At 38.6% G+C, this 19,472-nt stretch overlaps 18 non-coding genes across 18 annotated transcripts; all 18 read right to left on the bottom strand.

The window, feature by feature from the left end:
* Positions 1-83: 83 nt before the first annotated feature.
* trnam-cau (transfer RNA methionine (anticodon CAU)) lies at positions 84-156 on the bottom strand. The gene has a single exon. It is a non-coding gene; the product is annotated as a tRNA-Met (tRNA).
* A 656-nt stretch (positions 157-812) lies between these two features.
* trnam-cau (transfer RNA methionine (anticodon CAU)) lies at positions 813-885 on the bottom strand. Its single transcript has one exon. It is a non-coding gene; the product is annotated as a tRNA-Met (tRNA).
* Positions 886-1,167: 282 nt separating this feature from the next.
* On the bottom strand, positions 1,168-1,240 carry trnam-cau (transfer RNA methionine (anticodon CAU)). Its single transcript has one exon. It is a non-coding gene; the product is annotated as a tRNA-Met (tRNA).
* A 281-nt stretch (positions 1,241-1,521) lies between these two features.
* On the bottom strand, positions 1,522-1,594 carry trnam-cau (transfer RNA methionine (anticodon CAU)). Its single transcript has one exon. It is a non-coding gene; the product is annotated as a tRNA-Met (tRNA).
* A 969-nt stretch (positions 1,595-2,563) lies between these two features.
* On the bottom strand, positions 2,564-2,636 carry trnam-cau (transfer RNA methionine (anticodon CAU)). Its single transcript has one exon. It is a non-coding gene; the product is annotated as a tRNA-Met (tRNA).
* A 277-nt stretch (positions 2,637-2,913) lies between these two features.
* Positions 2,914-2,986, bottom strand: trnam-cau (transfer RNA methionine (anticodon CAU)). The gene has a single exon. It is a non-coding gene; the product is annotated as a tRNA-Met (tRNA).
* Positions 2,987-3,255: 269 nt separating this feature from the next.
* trnam-cau (transfer RNA methionine (anticodon CAU)) lies at positions 3,256-3,328 on the bottom strand. The gene has a single exon. It is a non-coding gene; the product is annotated as a tRNA-Met (tRNA).
* Positions 3,329-5,367: 2,039 nt separating this feature from the next.
* On the bottom strand, positions 5,368-5,440 carry trnam-cau (transfer RNA methionine (anticodon CAU)). Its single transcript has one exon. It is a non-coding gene; the product is annotated as a tRNA-Met (tRNA).
* Positions 5,441-10,280: 4,840 nt separating this feature from the next.
* On the bottom strand, positions 10,281-10,353 carry trnam-cau (transfer RNA methionine (anticodon CAU)). The gene has a single exon. It is a non-coding gene; the product is annotated as a tRNA-Met (tRNA).
* A 1,688-nt stretch (positions 10,354-12,041) lies between these two features.
* trnam-cau (transfer RNA methionine (anticodon CAU)) lies at positions 12,042-12,114 on the bottom strand. The gene has a single exon. It is a non-coding gene; the product is annotated as a tRNA-Met (tRNA).
* Positions 12,115-13,798: 1,684 nt separating this feature from the next.
* trnam-cau (transfer RNA methionine (anticodon CAU)) lies at positions 13,799-13,871 on the bottom strand. Its single transcript has one exon. It is a non-coding gene; the product is annotated as a tRNA-Met (tRNA).
* A 617-nt stretch (positions 13,872-14,488) lies between these two features.
* trnam-cau (transfer RNA methionine (anticodon CAU)) lies at positions 14,489-14,561 on the bottom strand. The gene has a single exon. It is a non-coding gene; the product is annotated as a tRNA-Met (tRNA).
* Positions 14,562-16,570: 2,009 nt separating this feature from the next.
* trnam-cau (transfer RNA methionine (anticodon CAU)) lies at positions 16,571-16,643 on the bottom strand. Its single transcript has one exon. It is a non-coding gene; the product is annotated as a tRNA-Met (tRNA).
* A 279-nt stretch (positions 16,644-16,922) lies between these two features.
* trnam-cau (transfer RNA methionine (anticodon CAU)) lies at positions 16,923-16,995 on the bottom strand. The gene has a single exon. It is a non-coding gene; the product is annotated as a tRNA-Met (tRNA).
* A 276-nt stretch (positions 16,996-17,271) lies between these two features.
* On the bottom strand, positions 17,272-17,344 carry trnam-cau (transfer RNA methionine (anticodon CAU)). Its single transcript has one exon. It is a non-coding gene; the product is annotated as a tRNA-Met (tRNA).
* A 278-nt stretch (positions 17,345-17,622) lies between these two features.
* On the bottom strand, positions 17,623-17,695 carry trnam-cau (transfer RNA methionine (anticodon CAU)). The gene has a single exon. It is a non-coding gene; the product is annotated as a tRNA-Met (tRNA).
* A 276-nt stretch (positions 17,696-17,971) lies between these two features.
* trnam-cau (transfer RNA methionine (anticodon CAU)) lies at positions 17,972-18,044 on the bottom strand. Its single transcript has one exon. It is a non-coding gene; the product is annotated as a tRNA-Met (tRNA).
* A 632-nt stretch (positions 18,045-18,676) lies between these two features.
* Positions 18,677-18,749, bottom strand: trnam-cau (transfer RNA methionine (anticodon CAU)). Its single transcript has one exon. It is a non-coding gene; the product is annotated as a tRNA-Met (tRNA).
* Positions 18,750-19,472: the final 723 nt, after the last annotated feature.

The following is a 19,472-nucleotide window of genomic DNA, read 5'->3' as shown; positions in this document are numbered from 1 at the left end:
AGTATGTATTGTGTGAAAGTCCAGAACAACAGTGAATTCATTTTCACTTCATCTTCAGCCAACACTCTTTTGAAAAGCTTTGCTGCCCCGTGTGAGGATCGAACTCACGACCTTCAGATTATGAGACTGACGCGCTACCTACTGCGCTAACGAGGCCCTTCTTGCAAAAATGTCCAAAAAGAAAAAAAAATATTGATACCGAACTTCAGATTTTGACAGTGATGTTGAAACCACCGTGCCAAAATATATGTATGGTCGAAATTCTACAACCACACCTGTGAGACAAAAAGATTGATTTCATTCTAAAGTAATACATATCGATATGGACCTTAAGATGTGGTTCCACCTTGACAAAAGTATTTATTGTGTGAAAGTCATGACCGTAATTCATTTTCACTTCATCTTCACCACACTCTTCAAAAATTGAAAAAAAAAACACTCTTTAAAAAATGATTACTTTGCTGCCCCGTTAAGGTGAAGGATCGAACTCACGACCTTCAGATTATGAGACTGACGCCCTACCTACTGCCTAGGCTAACGAGGCCCTTCTTGCAAAAATTTCCAAAAAGAAAAATATATTGATACCGAACTTCAGATTTTGACAGTGATGTTGAAACCACCGTGCCAAATATATGTATGGTCTGAATTCTACAACCCCTGAGACAAAAGATTGATTTCATTCTAAAGTAATACATATCGATATGGACCTTAAGATGTGGTATCCACCTTGACAAAGTATGTATTGTGTGAAAGTCCAAAACAGTGAATTCATTTTCAATCTTCAGCCAACACTGTCTTTTGAAAAGCTTTGCTGCCCCGTGTGAGGATCGAACTCACGACCTTCAGATTATGAGACTGACGCGCTACCTACTGCGCTAACGAGGCCCTTCTTGCAAAATTCAAATCCAAAAAAAAAATAATATTGATACCGAACTTCAGATTTTGACAGTGATGTTGAAACCACCGTGCCAAAATATATGTATGGTCTGAAATTCTACAACCTGTGAGACAAAAAGATTGATTTCATTCTAAAGTAATACATATCGATATGGACCTTAAGATGTGGTATCCACTTGACAAAAGTATGTATTGTGTGAAAGTCCAGAACAACAAGAATTCATTTTCACTTCATCTTCAGCCACACCACACTGTTTTGAAAAGCTTTGCTGCCCCGTGTGAGGATCGAACTCACGACCTTCAGATTATGAGACTGACGCGCTACCTACTGCGCTAACGAGGCCCTTCTTGCAAAAATGTCCAAAAAGAAGAAAAAGAATATTGATACCGAACTTCAGATTTTGACAGTGATGTTGAAACCACCGTGCCAAAATATATGTATGGTCTGAAATTCTACAACCTGTGAGACAAAAAGATTGATTTCATTCTAAAGTAATACATATCGATATGGACCTTAAGATGCGGTATCCACCTTGACAAAAGTATGTATTGTGTGAAAGTCCAGAATGCCAGTGAATTCATTTTCACTTCATCTTCAGCCAACACTCTTTTGAAAAGCTTTGCTGCCCCGTGTGAGGATCGAACTCACGACCTTCAGATTATGAGACTGACGCGCTACCTACTGCGCTAACGAGGCCCTTCTTGCAAAAATTTCCAAAAAGAAAAATATATTGATACCGAACTTCAGATTTTGACAGTGATGTTGAAACCACCGTGCCAAAATATATGTATGGTCTGAAATTCTACAACCTGTGAGACAAAAAGATTGATTTCATTCTAAAGTAATACATATCGATATGGACCTTAAGATGTGGTATCCACCTTGACAAAAGTATGTATTGTGTGAAAGTCCAAAACAACAGTGATTCATTTTCATCTTCAGCCAACACTGTCTTTTGAAAAGCTTTGCTGCCCGTGTGAGGATCGAACTCACGACCTTCAGATTATGAGACTGACGCGCTACCTACTGCGCTAACGAGGCCCTTCTTGCAAAATTCCAAAAAGAAAAAATAATATTGATACCGAACTTCAGATTTTGACAGTGATGTTGAAACCACCGTGCCAAATATATGTATGGTCTGAAATTCTACAACCTGTGAGACAAAAGATTGATTTCATTCTAAAGTAAAACATATCGATATGGACCTTAAGATGTGGTATCCACCTTGACAAAAGTATGTATTGTGTGAAAGTCCAGAACACAGAGAATTCATTTTCACTTCATCTTCAGCCAACACTGTCTTTGAAAAGCTTTGCTGCCCGCCCGTGAGGATCGAACTCACGACCTTCAGATTATGAGACTGACGCGCTACCTACTGCGCTAACGAGGCCCTTCTTGCAAAAATGTCCAAAAAGAAAAAAAATATTGATACCGAACTTCAGATTTTGACAGTGATGTTGAAACCACCGTGCCAAATATATGTATGGTCTGAAATTCTACAACCTGTGAGACAAAAAGATTGATTTCATTCTAAAGTAATACATATCGATATGGACCTTAAGATGTGGTATCCACCTTGACAAAAGTATGTATTGTGTGAAAGTCCAGAACACAGTTTTCATTTCACTTCATCTTCAGCCAACACTGTCTTTTGAAAAGCTTTGCTGCCCCGTGTGAGGATCGAACTCACGACCTTCAGATTATGAGACTGACGCGCTACCTACTGCGCTAACGAGGCCCTTCTTGCAAAAATGTCCAAAAAGAAAAAAAAATATTGATACCGAACTTCAGATTTTGACAGTGATGTTGAAACCACCGTGCCAAAATATATGTATGGTCTGAAATTCTACAACCTGTGAGACAAAAAGATTGATTTCATTCTAAAGTAATACACTATCGATATGGACCTTAAGATGTGGTATCCACCTTGACAAAGTATGTATTGTGTGAAAGTCCAGAAACAGTGAATTCATTTTCACTTCATCTTCAGCCAACACTCTTTTGAAAAGCTTTGCTGCCCCGTGTGAGGATCGAACTCACGACCTTCAGATTATGAGACTGACGCGCTACCTACTGCGCTAACGAGGCCTTCTTGCAAAAAGTTCAAAAGAAAAAAAAAATATTGATACCGAACTTCAGATTTTGACAGTGATGTAAACCCGTGCCAAAATATATGTATGGTCTGAAATTCTACAACCTGTGAGACAAAAAGATTGATTTCATTCTAAAGTAAAACATATCGATATGGACCTTAAGATGTGGTATCCACCTTGACAAAAGTATGTATTGTGTGAAAGTCCAGAAGATTCATTTCATCACTTCATCTTCAGCCAACACTGTCTTTTGAAAAGCTTTGCTGCCCCGTGTGAGGATCGAACTCACGACCTTCAGATTATGAGACTGACGCGCTACCTACTGCGCTAACGAGGCCCTTCTTGCAAAAATTTCCAAAAAGAAAAAAAATATATTGATACCGAACTTCAGATTTTGACAGTGATGTTGAAACCACCGTGCCAAAATATATGTATGGTCTGAAATTCTACAACCTGTGAGACAAAAGATTGATTTCATTCTAAAGTAACATATCGATATGGACCTTAAGATGTGGTATCCACCTTGACAAAAGTATGTATTGTGTGAAAGTCCAGAATGCCAGTGAATTCATTTTCACTTCATCTTCAGCCAACACTCTTTTGAAAAACTTTTCTTCCCCGTGTGAGGATCGAACTCACGACCTTCAGATTATGAGACTGACGCGCTACCTACTGCGCTAACGAGGCCCTTCTTGCAAAATGTCCAAAAAGAAAAAAAAATATTGATACCGAACTTCAGATTTTGACAGTGATGTTGAAACCACCGTGCCAAAATATATGTATGGTCCGAAATTCTACAACCTGTGAGACAAAAAGATTGATTTCATTCTAAAGTAATACATATCGATATGGACCTTAAGATGTGGTATCCACCTTGACAAAAGTATGTATTGTGTGAAAGTCCAGAATGACAGTGAATTCATTTTCACTTCATCTTCAGCCAACACTGTCTTTTGAAAAGCTTTGCTGCCCCGTGTGAGGATCGAACTCACGACCTTCAGATTATGAGACTGACGCGCTACCTAATGCGCTAACGAGGCCTTCTTGCAAAAATTTCCAAAAAGAAAAAAATATATTGATACCGAACTTCAGATTTTGACAGTGATGTTGAAACCACCGTGCCAAAATATATGTATGGTCTGAAATTCTACAACCTGTGAGACAAAAAGATTGATTTCATTCTAAAGTAATACATATCGATATGGACCTTAAGATGTGGTATCCACCTTGACAAAAGTATTTATTGTGTGAAAGTCCAAACACGTGAATTCATTTTCACTTCATCTTCAGCCAACACTCTTTTGAAAAGCTTTGCTGCCCCAGTGTGAGGATCGAACTCACGAACCTTCAGATTATGAGACTGACCGCACTACCTACTGCGCTAACGAGGCCCTTCTTGCAAAAATGTTCCAAAAAAGAAACAATATATATTGATACCGAACTTCAGATTTTGACAGTGATGTTGAAACCACCGTGCCAAAATATATGTATGGTCTGAAATTCTACAACCTGTGAGACAAAAAGAATTGATTTCATTCTAAAGTAATACATATCGATATGGACCTTAAGATGTGGTATCCACCTTGACAAAAGTATGTATTGTGTGAAAGTCCAAAAACTGGGAATTCATTTCACTCATCTTCAGCCAACACTTCTTTGGAAAGCTTTGCTGCCCGTGTGAGGATCGAACTCACGACCTTCAGATTATGAGACTGACGCAGCTACCTACTGCGCTAACGAGGCCCTTCTTGCAAATTTCCAAAAAAGAAAACAAAATATTGATACCGAACTTCAGATTTTGACAGTGATGTTGAAACCACCGTGCCAAAATATATGTATGGTCTGAAATTCTACAACCCCTGAGACAAAAAGATTGATTTCATTCTAAAGTAATACATATCGATATGGACCTTAAGATGTGGTATCACCTTGACAAAGGTATGTATTGTGTGAAAGTCCAGAACAACAGAGAATTCATTTTCACTTCATCTTCAGCCAACACTGTCTTTTGAAAAGCTTTGCTGCCCCGTGTGAGATCGAAACTCACGACCTTCAGATTATGAGACTGACGCGCTACCTACTGCGCTAACGAGGCCCTTCTTGCCAAAAATGTCCAAACAAGAAAACATAATATATTGATACCGAACTTCAGATTTTGTCAAGTGATGTTGAAAACCACCGTGCCAAAATATATGTATGGTCTGAAATTCTACAACCCCTGTGAGACAAAAGATTGATTTCATTCTAAAGTAATACATAATCGATATGGACCTTAAGATGTGGTATCCACCTTGAACAAAAGTATGTATGTCTGAAAGTCCCGAATGACAGTGAATTCATTTCTCATTCAGCCAACACTCTTTTGAAAAGCTTTGCTGCCCCGTGTGAGGATCGAACTCACGACCTTCAGATTATGAGACTGACGCGCTACCTACTGCGCTAACGAGGCCCTTCTTGCAAATTTTTCAAAAAAGAAAAAATAGATATTGATACCGAATTTTGACAGTGATGTTGAAACCACCCGTGCCAAAATATATGTATGGACTGAAATTCTACTACCCCTGAAGACAAAAGATTGATTTCATTCTAAGGAATACATATCGATATGGACCTTAAGATGTGGTATCCACCTTGACAAAGTATGTATTGTGTGAAAGTCCAAACAACTGTGAATTCATTCTCACCTTCAGCCAACACTCTTTGGAAAGCTTTGCTGCCGTGTGAGGATCGAACTCACGACCTTCAGATTATGAGACTGACGCGCTAACTACTGCCGCTAACGAGGCCCTTCTTGACAAAATGTTCCAAAAGAAGAAACAAATATTGATACCGAATTCAGATTTTGACAGTGATGTTGAAACCACCGTGCCAAAATATATGTATGGTCTGAAATTCTACAACTGTGAGACAAAAAGATTGAATTTCATTCTAAAGTACAACATATCGATATGGACCTTAAGATGTGGTATCCACCCTTGACAAAGTATGTATCTGTGTGAAAGTCCAGAACATAAGAGATTCATTTCACTTTCATCTTCAGCCAACACTGTCTTTTGAAAAGCTTTGCTGCCCCGTGTGAGGATCGAACTCACGATCCTTCCCAGATTATGAGACTGACGCGCTACCTACTGCGCTAACGAGGCCCTTCTTGCAAAAATTTCCAAAAGAAAACAAAATATTGATACCGAACTTCAGATTTTGACAGTGATGTTGAAACCACCGTGCCAAAATATATGTATGGTCCCGAAATTCTACAACCTGTGAGACAAAAAGATTGATTTCATTCTAAAGTAAAACATATCGATATGGACCAGAAATGTGGTACTCACCTGACAAAAGTATGTATTGTGTGAAAGTCCATAATGACGAGAATTCATTTTCACTTCATCTTCAGCCAACACTGTCTTTGAAAAGTTTTGCTGCCCCCGTGTGAGGATCGAAACTCACGACCTTCAGATTATGAGACTGACGCGCTACCTACTGGCTAACGAGGCCCTTTCTTGCAAAATTTCCCAAAAAGAAAAAATAATATTGATACCGAACTTCAGATTTTGACAGTGATGTTGAAACCACCGTGCCAAAATATACTGTATGGTCCGAAATTCTACAACCTGTGAGACAAAAAGATTGATTTCATTCTAAAGTAATACATATCGATATGGACCCTTAAGATGTGGTATCCACCTTGACAAAAGTATGTATTGTGTGAAAGTCCCAGAAGACAGTGAATTCATATCTCACCTCACCAACACTCTTTGAAAAGCTTTGCTGCCCCGTGTGAGGATCGAACTCACGACCTTCAGATTATGAGACTGAACGCGCTACTACTGCGCTAACGAGGCCCTTCTTGCAACAGTTCCAAAAAATGAAAAAAATATATTGATACCGAACTTTCAGATTTTGACAGTGATGTTGAACCACCGTGCCAAAATATATGTATGGTCCGAAATTCTACAACCTGTGAGACAAAAAGATTGATTTCATTCTAAAGTAATAACATATCGATATGGACCTTAAGATGTGGTATCCACCTTGACAAAAGTAGTAATTCTGAAAGTCCAGAATGACAATGAATTCATTTTCACTTCAACTTCAGCCAACACTCTTTTGAAAGCTTTTCTGCCCCGTGTGAGGATCAACTCACGACCTTCATATTATGAGACTGACGCTCTACCTACTGCGCTAACGAGGCCCTCTTGCAAAAATTTCCAAAAAGAAAAAAATATATTGATACTGAACTTCAGATTTTAACAGTGATGTTGAAACCACAGTGCCAAAATATATGTATGGTCTGAAATTCTACAACCCCTGAGACAAAAAGATTGATTTCTTTCTAAAGTAATAGATATCGATATGGACCTTAAGATGTGGTATCCACCTTGACAAAAGTATGTATTGTGTGAAAGTCCAGAACTACAGAGAATTCATTTTCACTTCATCTTCAGCCAACACTGTCTTTTGAAAAGCTTTGCTGCCCCGTGTGAGGATCGAACTCACGACCTCAGATTATGAGACTGACGCGCTACCTACTGCGCTAACGAGGCCCTTCTTGCAAAAAGTTCCAAAAAGAAAAAATATATATTGATACCGAACTTCAGATTTTGAGAGTGATGTTGACACCACCGTGCCAAAATATATGTATGGTCTGAAATTCTACAACCTGTGAGACAAAAAGATTGATTTCATTCTAAAGTAAAACATATCGATATGGACCTTAAGATGTGGTATCCACCTTGACAAAAGTATGTATTGTGTGAAAGTCCAAAAAAACTGTGAATTCATTCTCAACTTCAGCCACACTCTTTTGGAAAGCTTTGCTAACCCGTGTGAGGATCGAACTCACGACCTTCAGATTTTGAGACTGACGCACTATCTTACTGCGCTAACGAGGCCCTTCTTGCAGAACTGTCCAAAAAGAAGAAACAAAATATTGATACCGAACTTCAGATTTTGACGTGATGTTGAAACCACACCGTGCCAAAATATATGTATGGTCCTGAAATTAGACAACCCCTGAGACAAAAAGATTGATTTCATTCTAAGAGTATATATATCGATATGGACCTTAAGATGTGGTATCCACCTTGACAAAAGTATGTATTGTGTGAAAGTCCAAAACAACAGAGAATTCATTGTTTCACTTCATCTTCAGCCAACACTGTCTTTGAAAAGCTTTGCTGCCGCCCGTGTGAGGATCGAACTCACGACCTTCAGATTATGAGACTGACGCGCTACCTACTGCGCTAACGAGGCCTTCTTGCAAAAATTTCCAAAAAGATAAAAAATATATTTGATACCGAACTTCAGATTTTGACAGTGATGTTGAAACCACCGTGCCAAAATATATGTATGGTCCTGAAATTCTACAACCTGTGAGACAAAAAGATTGATTTCATTCTAAAGTAATACTGATCGATATGGACCTTAAGATGTGGTATCCACCTTGACAAAAGTAGTATGTCGTGAAAGTCCAGAAATGACAATGAATTCATTTTCACTTCATCTTCAGCCAACACTCTTTTGAAAAGCTTTCTGCCCCGTGTGAGGATCAAACTCACGACCTTCAGATTATGAGACTGACGCGCTACCTACTGCGCTAACGAGGCCCTTCTTGCAAAAATTCCAAAAAGATAAAAAATATATTGATACCGAACATCAGATTTTAACAGTGATGTTGAAACCACCAGTGCCAAAATATATGTATGGTCTGAAATTCTACAACCCCTGAGACAAAAAGATTGATTTCTTTCTAAAGTAATACATATCGATATGGACCTTAAGATGTGGTATCCACCTTGACAAAAGTATGTATTGTGTGAAAGTCCAGAACTACAGAGAATTCATTTTCACTTCATCTTCAGCCAACACTGTCTTTTGAAAAGCTTTGCTGCCCCGTGTGAGGATCGAACTCACGACCTTCAGATTATGAGACTGACACGCTACCTACTGCGCTAACGAGGCCCTTCTTGCAAAAAGTTCCAAAAAGAAAAAATATATATTGATACCGAACTTCAGATTTTGAGAGTGATGTTGACACCACCGTGCCAAAATATATGTATGGTCTGAAATTCTACAACCTGTGAGACAAAAAGATTGATTTCATTCTAAAGTAAAACATATCGATATGGACCTTAAGATGTGGTATCCACCTTGACAAAAGTATGTATTGTGTGAAAGTCCAAAAAAACTGTGAATTCATTCTCACCTTCAGCCAACACTCTTTTGGAAAGCTTTGCTAACCCGTGTGAGGATCGAACTCACGACCTTCAGATTTTGAGACTGACGCACTACCTAATGCGCTAACGAGGCCCTTCTTGCAGAGATGTCCAAAAAGAAGAAACAAAATATTGATACCGAACTTCAGATTTTGACAGTGATGTTGAAACCACCGTGCCAAAATATATGTATGGTCTGAAATTAGACAACCCCTGAGACAAAAAGATTGATTTCATTCTAAAGTAATAGATATCGATATGGACCTAAGATGTGGTATCCACCTTGACAAACGTATGTATTGTGTGAAAGTCCAGAACAACAGAGAATTCATTTTCACTTCATCTTCAGCCAACACTGTCTTTTGAAAAGCTTTGCTGCCCGTGTGAAGATCAAACTCACGACCTTCAGATTATGAGACTGACGCGCTACCTACTGCGCTAACGAGGGCCCTTCTTCCAAAAATGTCCAAACAGAAAAAAATATATATATTGATACCGAACTTCAGATTTTGTCAATGATGTTGAAACCACCGTGCCAAAATATATGTATGGTCTTAAATTCTACAACCCCTGAGACAAAAAGATTGATTTCATTCTAAAGTAATACATATCGATATGGACCTTAAGATGTGGTATCCACCTTGACAAAAGTATGTAATGTCTGAAAGTCCAGAATGACAGTGAATTCATTTTCACCAACACTCTTTTGAAAAGCTTTGCTGCCCCGTGTGAGGATCGAACTCACGACCTTCAGATTATGAGACTCTCGCGCTACCTACTGCGCTAACGAGGCCCTTCTTGCAAAAATTTCCAAAAAGAAAAAAATATATTGATACCGAACTTCAGATTTTGACAGTGATGTTGAAACCACCGTGCCAAAATATATGTATGGTCCGAAATTCTACAACCTGTGAGACAAAAAGATTGATTTCATTCTAAAGTAAAACATATCGATATGGACCATAAGATGTGGTATCCACCTTGACAAAAGTATGTATTGTGTGAAAGTCCAAAACGACAGAGAATTCATTTTCACTTCATCTTCAGCCAACACTGTCTTTTGAAAAGCTTTGCTGCCCCGTGTGAGGATCGAACTCACGACCTTCAGATTATGAGTCTGACGCGCTACCTACTGCGCTAACGAGGCCCTTCTTGAAAAAATTTCAAAAAGATAAAAAATATATTGATACCGAACTTCAGATTTTGACAGTGATGTTGAAACCACCGTGCCAAAATATATATATGGTCCGAAATCTACAACCTGTGAGACAAAAAGATTGATTTCATTCTAAAGTAATACATATCGATATGGACCTTAAGATGTGGTATCCACCTTGACAAAAGTATGTAATGTCTGAAAGTCCAGAATGACAATGAATTCATTTTCACTTCATCTTCAGCCACACTCTTTTGAAAAGCTTTTCTGCCCCGTGTGAGGATCAAACTCACGACCTTCAGATTATGAGACTGACGCTCTACCTACTGCGCTAACGAGGCCCTTCTTGCAAAAATTTCCAAAAAGATAAAAAATATATTGATACCGAACTTCAGATTTTAACAGTGATGTTGAAACCACAGTGCCAAAATATATGTATGGTCTGAAATTCTACAACCCCTGAGACAAAAAGATTGATTTCTTTCTAAAGTAATAGATATCGATATGGACCTTAAGATGTGGTATCCACCTTGACAAAAGTATGTATTGTGTGAAAGTCCAGAACTACAGAGAATTCATTTTCACTTCATCTTCAGCCAACACTGTCTTTTGAAAAGCTTTGCTGCCCCGTGTGAGGATCGAACTCACGACCTTCAGATTATGAGACTGACGCGCTACCTACTGTGCTAACGAGGCCCTTCTTGCAAAAATTTCAAAAAGAAAAAAAATATATTGATACCGAACTTCAGATTTTGAGAGTGATGTTGACACCACCGTGCCAAAATATATGTATGGTCTGAAATTCTACAACCTGTGAGACAAAAAGATTGATTTCATTCTAAAGTAAAACATATCGATATGGACCTTAAGATGTGGTATCCACCTTGACAAAAGTATGTATTGTGTGAAAGTCAAAAAAACTGTGAATTCATTCTCAACTTCAGCCAACACTCTTTTGGAAGCTTTGCTAACCCGTGTGAGGATCGAACTCACGACCTTCAGATTTTGAGACTGACCGTTACTATCTACTGCGCTAACGAGGCCTTCTTGCAGAACTGTCCAAAAAGAAGAAACAAAATATTGATACCGAACTTCAGATTTTGACAGTGATGTTGAAACCACCGTGCCAAATATATGTATGGTCTGAAATTAGACAACCCCTGAGACAAAAGATTGATTTCATTCTAAAGTAATAGATATCGATATGGACCTTAAGATGTGGTATCCACCTTGACAAAAGTATGTATTGTGTGAAAGTCCAAAACAACAGAGAATTCATTTTCACTTCATCTTCAGCCAACCACTGTCTTTGAAAAGCTTTGCTGCCCCGTGTGAGGATCAAACTCACGACCTTCAGATTATGAGACTGACGCGCTACCTACTGCGCTAACGAGGCCCTTCTTGCAAAATTTCCAAAAAGAAAAAATATATATTGATACCGAACTTCAGATTTTGACAGTGATGTTGAACACCACCGTGCCAAAATATATGTATGGTCCGAAATTCTACAACCTGTGAGACAAAAAGATTGATTTCATTCTAAAGTAATACATATCGATATGGACCTTAAGATGTGGTATCCACCTTGACAAAAGTATGTATTGTGGTGAAAGTCCAAAACGACAGAGAATTCATTTTCACTTCATCTTCAGCCAACACTGTCTTTTGAAAAGCTTTGCTGCCCCGTGTGAGGATCGAACTCACGACCTTCAGATTATGAGTCTGACGCGCTACCTACTGCGCTAACGAGGCCCTTCTTGCAAAAATTTCCAAAAAGATAAAAAATATATTGATACCCGAACTTCAGATTTTGACAGTGATGTTGAAACCACCGTGCCAAAATATATGTATGGTCCGAAATTCTACAACCTGTGAGACAAAAAGATGATTTCATTCTAAAGTAATACATATCGATATGGACCTTAAGATGTGGTATCCACCTTGACAAAAGTATGTAATGTCTGAAAGTCCAGAATGACAATGAATTCATTTTCACTTCATCTTCAGCCAACACTCTTTTGAAAAGCTTTTCTGCCCCGTGTGAGGATCAAACTCACGACCTTCAGATTATGAGACTGACGCTCTACCTACTGCGCTAACGAGGCCCTTCTTGCAAAAATTTCCAAAAAGATAAAAAATATATTGATACCGAACTTCAGATTTTAACAGTGATGTTGAAACCACAGTGCCAAAATATATGTATGGTCTGAAATTCTACAACCCCTGAGACAAAAAGATTGATTTCTTTCTAAAGTAATAGATATCGATATGGACCTTAAGATGTGGTATCCACCTTGACAAAAGTATGTATTGTGTGAAAGTCCAGAACTACAGAGAATTCATTTTCACTTCATCTTCAGCCAACACTGTCTTTTGAAAAGCTTTGCTGCCCCGGTGAGGAATCGAACTCACGACCATTCAGATTATGAGACTGACGCGCTAAACCTACTGTGCTAACGAGGCCCTTCTTGCAAAAATTTCAAAAAGAAAAAATATATTGATCCGCAACTTCAGATTTTGACAGTGATGTTGAAACCACCGTGCCAAAATATATGTATGGTCTGAAATTCTACAACCTGTGAGACAAAAAGATTGATTTCATTCTAAAGTAAAACATATCGATATGGACCTTAAGATGTGGTATCCACCTTGACAAAAGTATGTATTGTGTGAAAGTCCAAAAACACGTAGAATTCATTTTCATCATCTTCAGCCAACACTTCTTTGAAAAGCATTGCTGCCCCGTGTGAGGATCGAACTCACGACCTTCAGATTATGAGACTGACGCGCTACCTACTGCGGCTAACGAGGCCCTTCTTGCAAAAATTTCCAAAAAGAAAAAAATATATATTGATACCGAACTTCAGATTTTGACAGTGATGTTGAAACCACCGTGCCAAAATATATGTATGGTCTGAAATTCTACAACATGTGAGACAAAGATTGATTTCATTCTAAAGTAAACATATCGATATGGACCTTAAGATGTGGTATCCACCTTGACAAAAGTATGTATTGTGTGAAACGTCAGAACAACAGAGAATTCATTTTCACTTCATCTTAGCAACACTGTCTTTGAAAAGCTTGGCTGCCCCGTGTGAGGGATCGAAATCACGATCTTCAGATTATGAGACTGACGCACTACCTACTGCGCTAACGAGGCCCTTTTGCAAAAATTCAAAAAGAAATAATATATTGATACCGAACTTCAGATTTTGACAGTGAGTTGGAAAACCACCGTGCCAAATATATGTATGGTCGAATTCTACACCTGTGAGACAAAAAGATTGATTTCATTCTAAAGCAATACATATCGATATGGACCTTAAGATGTGGTATCCACCTTGACAAAAGTATGTATTGTGTGAAAGTCCAGAACAACAGAGAATTCATTTTCACTTCATCTTCAGCCACACTGTCTTTTGAAAAGCTTTGCTGCCCCGTGTGAGGATCGAACTCACGACCTTCAGATTATGAGACTGACGCGCTACCTACTGCGCTAACGAGGCCCTTCTTGCAAAAATGTCCAAAAAGAAAAAATATATATTGATACCGAACTTCAGATTTTGACAGTGATGTTGAAACCACCGTGCCAAAATATATGTATGGTCTGAAATTCTACAACCCCTGAGACAAAAAGATTGATTTCATTCTAAAGTAATACATATCGATATGGACCTTAAGATGTGGTATCCACCTTGACTAAACGTATGTATTGTGTGAAAGTCCAGAACACAGTGAATTCATTTTCACCCAACACTCTTTTGAAAAGGTTTGCTGCCCGTGTGAGGATCGAACTCACGACCTTCAGATTATGAGACTGACGCGCTACCTACTGCGCTAACGAGGCCCTTCTTGCAAAAATTTCCAAAAAGAAAAAAAATATATTGATACCGAACTTCAGATTTTGACAGTGATGTTGAAACCACCGTGCCAAAATATATGTATGGTCTGAAATTCTACAACCTGTGAGACAAAAGATTGATTTCATTCTAAAGTAAACATATCGATATGGACCTTAAGATGTGGTATCCACCTTGACAAAAGTATGTATTGTGTGAAAGTCCAAACACAGAGAATTCATTTTCACTTCATCTTCAGCCAACACTGTCTTTGAAAGCTTTGCTGCCCCGTGTGAGGATCGAACTCACGACCTTCAGATTATGAGACTGACGCGCTACCTACTGCGCTAACGAGGCCCTTCTTGCAAAAATTTCCAAAAAAAAAAAATATATTGATACCGAACTTCAGATTTTGACAGTGATGTTGAAACCACCGTGCCAAAATATATGTATGGTCTGAAATTCTACAACCTGTGAGACAAAAAATATGTTTCATTCATAAAGTAATACATATCGGTATGGACACTTAAGATTGGTCATCCACTTTGACGATAAGTATTATTGTTGACAAGTCCAGAACAACTTAGAAGTTCCTTTTCAATATCTTCAGCCAACACTCCTTTTGAAAAGATTTGCTTCCCCGTGTGAGGATCGAACTCATGCCCTTCAGATTATGAGACTGACGCGCTACCTACTGCCGCTAACGAGGCCCTTCTTGCAAAAAGTCCAAAAAGAAAAAAATATATTGATACCGAACTTCAGATTTTGACAGTGATGTTGAAACCACCGTGCCAAAATATATGTATGGTCTGAAATTCTACAACCTGTGAGACAAAAAGATTGATTTCATTCTAAAGTAATACATATCGATATGGACCTTAAGATGTGGTATCCACCTTGACAAAAGTATGTATTGTGTGAAAGTCCAGAACAACAGAGAATTCATTTTCACTTCATCTTCAGCCAACACTGTCTTTTTAAAAGCTTTGCTGCCCCGTGTGAGGATCGAACTCACGACCTTCAAATTATGAGACTGACGCGCTACCTACTGCGCTAACGAGGCCCTTCTTGCAAAAATTTCCAAAAAGAAAAAAAATATATTGATACCGAACTTCAGATTTTGACAGTGATGTTGAAACCACCGTGCCAAAATATATGTATGGTCCGAAATTCTACAACCTGTGAGACAAAAAGATTGATTTCATTCTAAAGTAATACATATCGATATCTACCTTAAGATGTGGTATCCACCTTGACAAAAGTATGTATTGTGTGAAAGTCCAAAACGACAGTGAATTCATTTTCACCCAACACTCTTTTGAAATGCTTTGCTGCCCCGTGTGAGGATCGAACTCATGACCTTCAGATTATGAGACTGACGCGCTACCTACTGCGCTAACGAGGCCCTTCTTGGAAAAAGTTCCAAAAAGAAAAAAAATATATTGATACCGAACTTCAGATTTTGACAGTGATGTTGAAACCACCGTGCCAAAATATATGTATGGTCCGAAATTCTACAACCTGTGAGACAAAAAGATTGATTTCATTCTAAAGTAATACATATCGATATCTACCTTAAGATGTGGTATCCACCTTGACAAAAGTATGTATTGTGTGAAAGTCCAAAACGACAGTGAATTCATTTTCACCCAACACTCTTTTGAAATGCTTTGCTGCCCCGTGTGAGGATCGAACTCATGACCTTCAGATTATGAGACTGACGCGCTACCTACTGCGCTAACGAGGCCCTTCTTGGAAAAGTTCCAAAAAGAAAAAATATATTGATACCGAACTTCAGATTTTGACAGGTGATGTTGAAACCACCGTGCCAAAATATATGTATGGTCTGAAATTCTACAACCTGTGAGACAAAAAGATTGATTTCATTCTAAAGTAATACATATCGATATGGACCCTTAAGATGTGGTATCCACCTTGACAAAAGTATGTATTGTGTGAAAGTCCAGAACGACAGTGAATTCATTTCACTTCATCTCAGCCAACACTCTTTTGAAAAGCATTGCTGCCGCGTGTGAGGATCGAAATCACGACCTTCAGATTATGAGACTGACGCGCTACCTACTGCGCTAACGACGCCCTTATTGCAAAAATTTCCAAAAAGAAAATAAATATATTGATACCGAACTTCAGATTTTGACAGTGATGTTGAAACCACCGTGCCAAAATATATGTATGGTCCGAAATTCTACAACCTGTGAGACAAAAAGATTGATTTCATTCTAAAGTAATACATATCGATATCTACCTTAAGATGTGGTATCCACCTTGACAAAAGTATGTATTGTGTGAAAGTCCAAAACGACAGTGAATTCATTTTCACCCAACACTCTTTTGAAATGCTTTGCTGCCCCGTGTGAGGATCGAACTCACGACCTTCAGATTATGAGACTGACGCGCTACCTACTGCGCTAACGAGGCCCTTCTTGCAAAAAGTTCCAAAAAGAAAAAAATATTTGATACCGAACTTCAGATTTTGACAGTGATGTTGAAACCACCGTGCCAAAATATATGTATGGTCTGAAATTCTACAACCCTGAGACAAAAAGATTGATTTCATTCTAAAGTAATACATATCGATATGGACCTTAAGATGTGGTATCCACCTTGACAAAAGTATGTATTGTGTGAAAGTCCAGAACTACAGAGAATTCATTTTCACTTCATCTTCAGCCAACACTGTCTTTTGAAAAGCTTTGCTGCCCCGTGTGAGGATCGAACTCACGACCTTCAGATTATGAGACTGACGCGCTACCTACTGCGCTAACGAGGCCCTTCTTGCAAAATTTCCAAAAAAAAAAATATATTGATACCGAACTTCAGATTTTGACAGTGATGTTGAAACCACCGTGCCAAAATATATGTATGGTCTGAAATTCTACAACCTGTGAGACAAAAGATTGATTTCATTCTAAAGTAATACATATCGATATGGACCTTAAGATGTGGTATCCACCTTGACAAAAGTATGTATTGTGTGAAAGTCCAAACAACAGAGAATTCATTTTCACTTCATCTTCAGCCAACACTGTCTTTTGAAAAGCTTTGCTGCCCCGTGTGAGGATCGAACTCACGACCTTCAGATTATGAGACTGACGCGCTACCTACTGCGCTAACGAGGCCCTTCTTGCAAAAATTTCCAAAAAGAAAAAAATATATTGATACCGAACTTCAGATTTTGACAGTGATGTTGAAACCACCGTGCCAAAATATATGTATGGTCTGAAATTCTACACACCTGTGAGACAAAAAGATTGATTTCATTCTAAAGTAATACATATCGATATGGACCTTAAGATGTGGTATCCACCTTGACAAAAGTATTTATTGTGTGAAAGTCCAGAATGACAGTGAATTCATTTCACTTCATCTTCAGCCAACACTCTTTTGAAAAGTTTTCTGCCCCGTGTGAGGATCGAACTCACGACCTTCAGATTATGAGACTGACGCGCTACCTACTGCGCTAACGAGGCCCTTCTTGCAAAAATTTCCAAAAAGAAAAAATATATTGATACCGAACTTCAGATTTTGACAGTGATGTTGAAACCACCGTGCCAAATATATGTATGGTCTGAAATTCTACAACCTGTGAGACAAAAAGATTGATTTCATTCTAAAGTAATACATATCGATATGGACCTTAAAGATGTGGTATCCACCTGACAAAAGTTATGTATGTGTGAAAGTCCAAAACGACAGTGAATTCATTTTCACTTCATCTTCAGCCAACACTCTTTGAAAAGCTTTGCTGCCCCGTGTGAGGATCGAACTCACGACCTTCAGATTATGAGACTGACGCGCTACCTACTGCGCTAACGAGGCCCTTCTTGCAAAAATTTCCAAAAAGAAAAAATATATATTGATACCGAACTTCAGATTTTGACAGTGATGTTGAAACCACCGTGCCAAAATATATGTATGGTCTGAAATTCTACAACCTGTGAGACAAAAAGATTGATTTCATTCTAAAGTAATACATATCGATATGGACCTTAAGATGTGGTATCCACCTTGACAAAAGTATGTATTGTGTGAAAGTCCAAAAAAACTGTGAATTCATTTTCACTCTTCAGCCAACACTCTTTTGAAAAGCTTTGCTGCCCCGTGTGAGGATCGAACTCACGACCTTCAGATTATGAGACTGACGCGCTACTACCTACTGCGCTAACGAGGCCCTTCTTGCAAAAATGTCCAAAAGAAGAAAAAATATTGATACCGAACTTCAGATTTTGACAGTGATGTTGAAACCACCGTGCCAAAATATATGTATGGTCTGAAATTCTACACCCTGAGACAAAAAGATTGATTTCATTCTAAAGTAATAGATATCGATATGGACCTTAAGATGTGGTATCCACCTTGACAAAAGTATGTATTGTGTGAAAGTCCAAAACAACAGAGAATTCATTTTCACTTCATCTTCAGCCCAACACTGTCTTTGAAAAGCTTGCTGCTGCCCCGTGTGAGGATCGAACTCACGACCTTCAGATTATGAGACTGACGCGCTACCTACTGCGCTAACGAGGCCCTTCTTGCAAAAATTTCCAAAAGAAAAAAATATATTGATACCGAACTTCAGATTTTGACAGTGATGTTGAAACCACCGTGCCAAAATATATGTATGGTCTGAAATTCTACAACCTGTGAGACAAAAGATTGATTTCATTCTAAAGTAATACATATCGATATGGACCTTAAGATGTGGTACCACCTTGACAAAGTATGTAATGTCTGAAAGTCCAGAATGACAGTGAATTCATTTTCACTCATCTTCAGCCACACTTTTTGAAAAGCTTTGCTGCTGCCCTGTGAGGATCGAACTCACGACCTTCAGATTATGAGACTGACGCGCTACCTACTGCGCGCTAACGAGGCCCTTCTTGCAAAAATTTCCAAAAGAAAAAAATATTGATACCGAACTTCAGATTTTGACAGTGATGTTGAAACCACCGTGCCAATATATGTATGGTCTGAATTCTACAACCCCTGAGACAAAAAGATTGATTTCATTCTAAAGTAATACATATCGATATGGACCTTAAGATGTGGTATCCACCTTGACACAAAGTATTATTGTGTGAAAGTCCAGAAGAACAGAGAATTCATTTTCACTTCATCTTCAGCCAACACTGTCTTTTGAAAAGCTTTGCTGCCCCCGTGTGAGGATCGAAACCGCCTTCAGATTATGAGACTGACACGCTACCTCTGCGCTAACGAGGCCCTTCTTGCAAAAATTCCAAAAAGAAAAAA

Source organism: Oncorhynchus kisutch, unplaced genomic scaffold (genome assembly GCF_002021735.2).
Source record: "Oncorhynchus kisutch isolate 150728-3 unplaced genomic scaffold, Okis_V2 scaffold1451, whole genome shotgun sequence".
NCBI classification, from domain to species: domain Eukaryota; kingdom Metazoa; phylum Chordata; class Actinopteri; order Salmoniformes; family Salmonidae; genus Oncorhynchus; species Oncorhynchus kisutch.
Note: the sequence above shows the minus strand (reverse complement) of the source record. Positions and strands in the feature narration are given on the sequence as shown.